Raw genomic sequence first — 9506 nt, 5'->3', positions numbered from 1 at the left:
GTAGCTTAAGATACTCTATTCGTTGGTCAAAAGTCCTCTCTATCATTCGTTGCAGGCTATTTTGCAGACATCCTATAAAGCACAGAAAGCAAATCAAAAGACATGCAAAGATTGTGAGCCCTGTTGTGAGAACCTTAAACAATTGCTTTAACCATGAGCCCATTTCCCCAAACAGTCCATCCAGCCAACTGCTGAAGGGATCACTTTCTTCTTTAATCTTCTGTGTATGTTTTTGCATCCATTGTAGCTGTTTATGTATTGACACACTGAGGTTAAAACCGCACATTCCTTCAACGTCCTCACATCCATGTCCTTGATCTAACAGCAAGAAGTCAATAGCCGCTCTACTTTGTAACAGCGCATGGCAAACACTACTAAGATCTTCAAGCATTGCATTTAGCATAAGCGTTGTCATATTGGCTTGTTTCGCAGGCCAACATGCCAGTCTTTCTATTTGGGCTAAAGCTGCTGCTGAAACACCAGGCAGAAGAATGAAGCAAAGATGCGTACTGTGACGCTCCACAACTTAACTTCATCATCACACTCAGGTTCCAGACTTATATTGCGGCGAAACCTATTCGGATGTAAGCTATGAGACACACTAAGACAGCCAGTATAATTTGGAGCAAGCATCGTTAGCTTCCCTAAGTAACACAGGCCACCAAGGGAGTTCTTTGGGATACCCTGCCAGGCTCTATCTCCATATATTGGCTGCATCGAAAACACGGCCCTTGTTGCTGCAGAGATCTTTGTTGTCGCAGGCTGACATACTGGATAATTTCTCTCGGGGTGTTAAGCGTTCCCGGGGTGGCCCGCAACAATGCCCTAACATTTCTCCCAGAACTAACTACCCCTTCATCCGCTGAGCTGTTGCTCCAGCTATCACCCGAGCTATCGCCTTTCGGTGTAATCTGAGACAGCAGGCCTTTTGTCTGCCCCCTCCCTGTGCCGGCAGTAAGCTGCTCCTGCTCGTGTGGGTCGTACTCTCCTCTGCTCCCTCGAGCCAGGGCACACTGACGCAATTCAGATAAAGGATACAACGTTTCACCCGACCAGTCTGGATATTGTGGCCGGGGGTGAGTCAGCGAACGTCCTCTGCTATCTTGTTGTCTGTCTTCTTTTGGACTGGGCACTGTCGGTTCAGCTCGCGGCTCCGTCTCCTCTCGGTCCCTGTAAACAACAACTGCTCCCGAGCCCCCTCCGGAACCCCCTGGGTCCGGTGTCCCAGCCCCGTTGCTGAGACCCAAAAGCAACCGAGCCTCCAACGATACTTTTTTTCCTCTCTGGCTGCCTTCAACGCTCCTAGTATCAGGCCCCAAGTTTTTAGCTCAGATCCACCCTTCTGTCCGCTCATAATATGTTGCGTGAGCGCGGAGGTGAGATTGTCCCACCTCCAGTGGTCAAGAATCTCTTGGGGGGCGTTAACCTCCCCCTCCCGCCCTAACCTGGAAATAACTGCAGCGACCTCCTTCTTAGAAGGAATGTTCTTGTCACAGTAATCTTTGCACAGCTGAAGTATTACCTTAATTACCGGTTCCATGATTCGGACCTCAGCGCAGCACCGCTACTCTGCCGTTCCGCTGACTACGAATCGTGGCACAGCGCCTGTACCGCGCTGGTTCTCGCTTGATGATGGCCCAGACCTCAGCGCAGTGACACAACCACGCTGCCTCCCGCTGACTATGAGCCCCGTTACAATTCAATGATAGCCCAGACCTCAGCACAGCGACACTAGCACGCTGCCTCCCGCTGACTATGAGCCCCCTTACAGTTCAATGACAGCCCAGACCTCAGCACAGCGACACTACCACGCTGCCTTCTGCCGACTGTGGGCCCCGGCGTCAGCCTGACACCGCACTGCTAGTTGCTGGAAGGTAAAGGGTGACAGTCCAATCTCCTCACACGGGGCACCATTTGTTACCTCCGGCAACCACTGTGTCAAAGGCCGCACTGCCTAGGGGCTAGCGATCTGCATTCGCTAGGGCCATAGCAACATTGACACCAATATGATATAGAAGCAAATGGCAATTGATTAAGGCACAGTAACCCCTTAAATACACATCCAGTTTTGCCTAAGCCCCCTAAGCATGCGTCACGTGTTACTCACACGTTACTCACAGAGCGGGGGAGGTCCTATCTCGTCACAACCCGATACCCAATACCCGTTATTGCCTACTACAACACAGCAGGGGGTCCTTTCACATCACAGCCCAATATCTCGTTAGCACCTACGACAACAATATATATTCATTCTTCCTCAGTACTGCCTGCACACTTGACCAGTAGCAAGGAGCCTGCAGCTGAGAACCACCTCAGCTGTGGTCACCAGAAATATGGGCGATCTCCATCTTGGTAGGTTTTGAAGGCTTCTAGAAAAAGATGTGGTCACGTTGGATCTGTGCTGGAGGTTGGGGACCAGTCTCATTTCCATGATCCTGAGAAATTCCAGAAATTCTTTATGCGTTTTCCTGGAAGTTACTCACAGAACATTTTAGCTGTCCTCATTTCTTTCTCCTATGGCACAGATTCTTGCAGTAGTAAGGGAAATGAAGTGTTGATGAGTAAACATCAGCAGTGTCTGGCTGCTAGTTGTGACAGGTGAGCTCTGTGCTGTGGCTAAAGAGCACCAAAGAATGAGAAAGGGACTGAGAGTTTCTGTAGTGCAAAAGGAATTCTGAAGGAGAGCATCTTTGGTACAGCTAGGCCTACAACCAGCACCTAAGAAGATAGAAGAGACCATCAAGGAATATCAAGTCAAAGTAACAGGGTAGGGAGCAGCCAACAGTAGTCAAGAGCACAGCCACATCATGAGAATGGCCATTGCAAGTTGTTTAATGATGGTAGGGGCCAACAGATGCAAATAAGTGCATCACTCAAGTCTTTTTGGCTTACATACTGTTGTCTTAGATGGCTTATGTAAAATCTCACCTACCAGTGCCAGAGCAATCTCCATGTAATAATATTACTTCCAGGAAGATGTCAGAGAGTCCCAAGGAAGAGAAAACTTCATTTCCTGGGAGCAATATGTAACTCTTGCCATTGGAGCCTAACGCTTTTCCACAGAATCACAGAATGGCCAAGGTTGGAAGGGACCTCAAGGATCATGAACCTCTAATCTCCCTGCCACATGCAGGGCCACCAACCTCCCCATTTAATACCAGCCCAGGCTGCCCAGGGCCCCATTCAACCTGGCCTTGAACACCTCCAGGGATGGACGGGGCATCCACAACCTCTCTGGACAGACTGTTCCAGCACCTCACCACTCTCTGCAAAGAATTTCCCCCTGACATCCAACCTAAATCTTCCCTCCCTCAACTTCAAACCATTTCCCCTCGTCCTGCAGTTATCTACCCTTTCAAAGAGTTGATTTCCCTCCCCTCTGTAGTCTCCCTTTAGATATTGAAAGGCTGCAGTGAGGTCACCCCGCAGCCTTCTTTTCTCCAGGCTGAACAAGTCCAGCTCCCTCAGCCTGTCCTCATAGGGGAGGTGCTCCAGCCCCCTGATCATCCTTGTGGGTCTCACCTGGAACCTCTCCAACAGCTCCCTGTCTTTCTTGTACTGGGGGTTCCAGACCTGGATGCATTACTGCAGATGGGGCCTCACAAGAGCAGAGTAGAGAAGGACAATCACCTCCCTGTCCCTGCGGGCCACCCCTCTGCTGATGGAGCACAGGATATCATTTGCTTCCTGAGCTGCAAGAGTCTGATGGCTCACGTTAAGCTTTTCATCCACCAGGGTCCCCAGGTCCTTCACTGCAGGGTTTCCCTCAAGGACCGCTCCTTCCAGTCTGTAGGGTGCCTGGGATTCCTCCGGCCCAAGTGCAAAACCCTGCACTTTGCCATGTTGAACCTCATCAGGTTCACCCGGGCCCACCTTTCCAGCCTCTCGAGGTCCCTTGAGCCCGTTGAGCATCCCATCCTTCAACCGTGTCAACCGCACCACTCAGCTTGGTGTTGTCAACAAACTTGCTGAGGGTGCACTCAATTCTGTCATCGATGTCATTGATAAAGATGTTAAAGAGCACCGGTCCCAAGACAGACCCCTGGGGGACGTCACTTGTTACCGGCCTCACCTGGACCATTGATGACCACCCTCTGTCTGCGGCCTTTCAACCAATTCCTTATCCATCGAGTGGTCCACCCATCAAATCCACATCTCTCCAGTTTGGAGAAAAGGATGTGTGGGGGACCGTGTTGAAGGCATTGATCAAGTCCAGGTAAATGACATCGGTCGCCTTTCTCTTGTCCACCAATACCGTCACTCCATCATAGAAAGCCAGACTGGTCAAGCATGATCTTCCCCTGTTGAAGCCATGCTGACTGTCTCGGATCACATGCCCATTCCTCATGATGATCAAGTATGTTATCCAGGATTATCTGTTCCATCATCTTGCCAGGCACAGAGGTGAGGCTCACCGGCCTGTAGTTCCCCAGGCCCTCCTTGCTCCCTTTCTTGTAAATGGGAGTGATGCAACCCTTCCTCCCGTCATCCGGGACTTCATCTAACAGCCACGACTTTTCAAATATGATGGAGAGCGGCTCGGCAACCACCTCAGCCAGCTCCTTCAGAACCCTGGGATGCATGCCATCTGGCCCCATAGACTTGTACACATTCAGTCTTATGAGGTGGTCTCGGACCTGCTCTGCCCTTACAGTGCGGGGGATTTACTGCCCGGTCCCCACCCAGAGGTTTAGGGATGCAGGGCTCAGGGATGTGAGAACTATTAGAATCCTGGCTGCCAGTGAACACCAAGGCAAAGAACTCATTCAGTACCTCAGCCTTCTCTTCGTCTGTTGAAGCCAGTTCTCCTTTTACATCTATCAGATGTAAAAGGAGATACATTCATTTTGACCTGCTCCTGAGGAGGTACACTCATTCAGTCCAGCGTACCTGTAGAATGTCTAGTTCTAGGCCCTCACTGCAAGAAAGACGTTGAGGCCCTGGGGCGGGTCCAAAGAAGGGCAACAAAGCTGGTGAGGGGTCTGGAGCACAGGCCTTATGAGGAGTGGCTGAAGGAGCTGGGATTGTTCAGCCTGGAGAAGAGGAGGCTCAGGGGAGACCTCATTGCTCTCTATAACTACCTGAAGGGGGTTGTAGTGAGCTGGGGGTCGGCCTCTTCTCTCGTGTAACTGGTGATAGGACTGGAGGAAATGGCTTCAAGCTGTGTCAGGGGAGATTTAGGCTGGACGTTAGGAAATACTGCTTTTCTGAAAGAGTGGTCAGGCACTGGAATGGGCTGCCCAGGGAGGTGGTGGAGTCACCGACCCTGGAGGTGTTCAAGGAGTGTTTGGACTTTGTGTTGAAGGACGTGGTTTAGTGAGAACTAGTGGTAATAGGTGGATGGTTGGACTGGGTGATCTTGTCGGTCTTTTCCAACCTTGGTGATTCTATGATTCTATGTTTTTCACATCCCTTGCCAAGTTCAGTTCCACCTGTGCCTTGGCTTTCCTGATCCCACATCTGCAAGTCTGGATGGCATCCCTGTATTCTTCCCAGGTGACACACTCTTCTTTCCAGAGCTTGTATGCACCTTTCTTTGCCCTCAGTGTGCCCAGCAGGTCCTTGCTGAGCCATGCTGGTTTCCTATCTCCTCTGCCCGCTTTCTTATTCAGAGGGATGGAGAACTCTCAGAAAGGCATCTTTGAAGAGTAGCCAGCTCTCCTCATAATCTTTATCTTCAAGGACAGACTCCCAACAATTGGCCAACAATTCCTTGAACAGCTTAAAGTTCACTCTTCCAAAGTTCAGGGTCCTGACCCCACTTTTTGCCATGCCCACATTCCTTGAGATCACGAACTTGACCAGGGCGGTCACTGCAGCCCAGGCTGCCTCCAGCCTTAACACCTTCAATGATCTCCTCTGCATTGGTGAACAGCAGGTCTAGCAACGCTTCACCTCTGGTCGGTCTGTCCAATACCTGAACCAGAAAGTTATCAATCAATGCTTTTTAATGAATGCTTCATTAATAATGCTAATTTAATTGTTTTTCTTCCCTCACCCCTTAGTCTCTATTTCAAGCAATCCTGATCCCCACTCCTCACACCCCCTAGATCTGTTTCAATGTCTTTATAAGAATTAGAGGTAGATCCCCTTTGAAAGGAGTATTTGTATCACATTCCTATACCAGAGATGACTGTTGCTAAATCCTCTCATGAAGTTTACGATATTACTGTTTCTCAGAGAAAAGTCTGCCAGATTGTTTTCTTCGTGTGTCAAAACAATAGCTTTTTTTCCTTGGCCTTGTTTCAGAAATGGAGCAAATGTTTCAGCCCAAACTTCAAGTAATTCAGCCACAGGCAGACAGGGAATGTGGTGTGTTTCAGCCCATGTGGTTAATGTTTGGCAAAAGCACAAGGAACAGAAAACATGGTCTTACAATGGAAAGTATTAGGAAAACGTAGCTCCAGGCATCAGTATCAGCTCTGAATATAATAAGTGTATTTATTTGAAACTGAAGTCAAAGATTTTGTGCAGGAATTTTCATTAGTTTAACTAAATAGCAAGGACCCTGAACTTCAGGACAGTGAACATCAGGCTGCTAAAGGAATTGCTGGATAAGATCAGCTGGGAAACTGACCTTAGGAACAAAGGAACAGAACAGAGCTGACAGCTCTGATTTTAAGAATACCTGAGAGCACAAGAGCTCTCCATCCCCCAGCAGAAGAAATCAGGCAGAGGAGATGGCTGAGCAAGGACCTGGAGATAAGGCTGATCAGACTGGGTGATAAGAAAAAGGCAGTGGAAGCAGGGATGGTAGACTGGGAAGAACATAGGGATGCTATGCAGATGTGCAGAGGTGGGATCAGGAAGGTTAAGGCATGGATGGAATTAAGCTTGGCAAGGGATATGAAAGATAACAAGGGATTATTTAAATGCATTGGTCATAAAAAACAGGCAAAGGAGAGTGTACTGGCTACATCAGACATGAAGAAGGCTGAGGTACTTAATGAGTTCTTTGTCTCAGTCTTCACTGGCAGTCAGGCTTCCCACACCTCCTGTGTCCCTGAGCTTCTAGGTAGGGGTCAGGTGTTGAAAATCCCTTCCACTGTAACACTGGAGCGAGTCCGAGACCACCTCATGAGGCTGAATGTGTAAAAGTCTTTGGGATCTGATGACATGCATCCCACAGTCCTGAGGGAACTGGCTGATCTGGTTGCTGAGCTGCTCTCCATCATATTTGAAAAGTCATGGCTGTCAGGTGAGGTTCCCAGTGGAAAAAGGGAGACATCAGACCACAGGCCAGTGAACTTCACATCTGTTCCTGAGAATACCATGGAGCAGACCTTCCTAGAAGAGATGTTAAGGCACATGTGAGATGATGAGGTGATCGAGTGCAGCCAGCACGGCTTCACCAATGGTAGATTGTGCCTGACCCATCTGGTGGCCTTCTGTGCTGGAGTGACAACTTTGGTAAACAAAGGAAGGGGAACTTCCTTTTACATCTGTCTAGACTCATGCAAGGCCTTTGACATGGTCCCACACAACATCCTTATCTCTAAATTGGAGAGACACAGGCTTGAAGGCTGAACTATTAGGTGGATAAAGAATTGGTTGGAAGGTCATAGCCAGAGGATTGTGGTCAATAGCTCTATGTCCAGGTGGTGGGTGCTCACAAGTTGTGTCCCTCCACAGGTCTGTCTTGGGACCAGTGCACTTCAGCAACTATATCAGTGACACAGACAGTGGGATCGAGTGCATCCTCAGCAAGTTTGCTGTTGATTCCAACTTGAGTGGTACAGTTGACATTGCAGAAGGAAGGGATTCAATCCAGAGGGACCCAGACAGTCTCAGAAAGTGAGCTCAGAAGAACCTAAGAAGTTTAACAAGGCCAAGTGCAAGACACTGTGCTTGAGTTGGGGCAATTCCAGATATGCATACAGACTGGGAGAACACTGAGAACAGTTCTGCAGAGAAGGAGTACTGTGTCCAAGCCTGGGGCCCCCAGCACAAGAAGGATGTGGAGCTGTTGGAGCGGGTCCAGAGAAGGGCCAGAAGGATGCTTAGACAGCTGGAGCACCAATCCTGTGAAGAAAAGTTGAAGGAATTGGGCTTGTTTAGCTTGGAGATGGGAAGGTTCTGGGGAGACCTCATTGCAGCCTTCCAGTACTTGAACAGAGCTTATAAACAGGAGATAGACTGACTTTTTACATGGTCTGATAGTGGTAGGACAAGGAGGAATGGTTTTAAACTAAAAGAGAAGAAATTTTGGTTAGATGTTAGGAAAATATTCTTTACTCAGGGATTGGTGAGTTCCTTACACTACTCCCAGAGGAGCTGTGAATGCTCCATCCTGGAGCCATTTATGACTAGTTTAGATGGGGTCCTGGGCAGCCTGATCAGATGGGGGCAACCCTGCCCACAGCAGGGAGTTGTAGCTCCAAGATCGCTTCCAACCTGAACCATCCTATGATTCTATGAAAAAGAGACATACTTTCTGCAGTTATATTCTTCTCTGGATAAACCCTGGGAAATTTAAGTGTGAACTAAACAAGATGGAAAACCCTTGGAAGAAATTGCACTCCAAGGACACTGCAAGCCATACACATTCTGTCCATATATTCCAGAGTTGTTCTTAGCACTCTCTTCTTTCTGAACTGAAACACTGCTGGTCATGTACCTGCAACTGAAAATCTCTAAATATAATAAGATCTATTCAAAATGAGTGGAGCAACAGCAGTAGAGCTGTAGAGACCTGATCTCATTTAAACAAAGTCATCAACTCTCCATGTTCCACTCAGCACACAAACATGCGTACAAGCTGACCCACGCACATAGAGAGTGCAGTATTGCCAACTAGTTCTGGAGTGGAGTATGAAGTATAGTGTGCCAATGTTTCCTCCATGCTGAAAGGCTGCAGTAGGCAAAGAGCCAAAGCAAGCATGCTTAAATTGCCATTTTATAGTGCTGTGGAGGGAGATGAAAAGGAAATGAGGAAGGTGAGGAATGTTCTGTGCACACACCACTTGCTCTGTTCAGTGGCTCCATACACTGTAGGGAGCTCTGCCAGGGGTGACGCCATGGAAAGAAGTCCATGGCACTGGCCAAGTGGTACAGAAGTAGTGCTGCTTCTAGTGGGCTGCTTTGTCCCAACCCACTCAACTCACAGCTGAACATGTGAAGCTTGGTTTGGAGTCAGTCCTCCGTCCCACACCCAGAGTAGGTTCTTGTCTTTCCTGCCAGCAAGGCCTGAAAAACACTTGCTGTTTCTATTCATGCACATTCATGTGGTGTTAGCCAAAATCTGCCTTCAGGGATTTTTTCATAAAAACCACACACAAGCCATATGGTTGTGACTCACTATAGCACTTAGCTGGCATCTCTGTTACCAAGAACCATCCAAATGTTCTCTACAAGTACAGCCCAGCTGGATCCTTTCAAACCCAACGTGAAAAAAACAAACTCTTAGATCAGCTTCCAAAAACACTTTCTTCTTGCTGTGCCTTTCTCTGTTCCTTCACTAGCAGATACCTAGTGTGGTAGACTGCAGAAGGTGGCATTGACATAAC

The 9506-nt window shown here is 48.5% G+C and overlaps 1 pseudogene; it reads right to left on the bottom strand.

Moving 5' to 3' along the window:
* Positions 1 to 633: 633 nt before the first annotated feature.
* Positions 634 to 2347, bottom strand: LOC149914713 (uncharacterized; annotated as a pseudogene).
* Between the last annotated feature and the right edge of the window lie 7159 nt (positions 2348 to 9506).

Source organism: Phasianus colchicus, chromosome 28, assembly GCF_987193195.1.
Source record: "Phasianus colchicus chromosome 28, bPhaCol1.hap1.1, whole genome shotgun sequence".
Taxonomy (NCBI): Eukaryota; Metazoa; Chordata; class Aves; order Galliformes; family Phasianidae; genus Phasianus; species Phasianus colchicus.
This window is presented reverse-complemented; position numbering and strand designations above follow the sequence as displayed.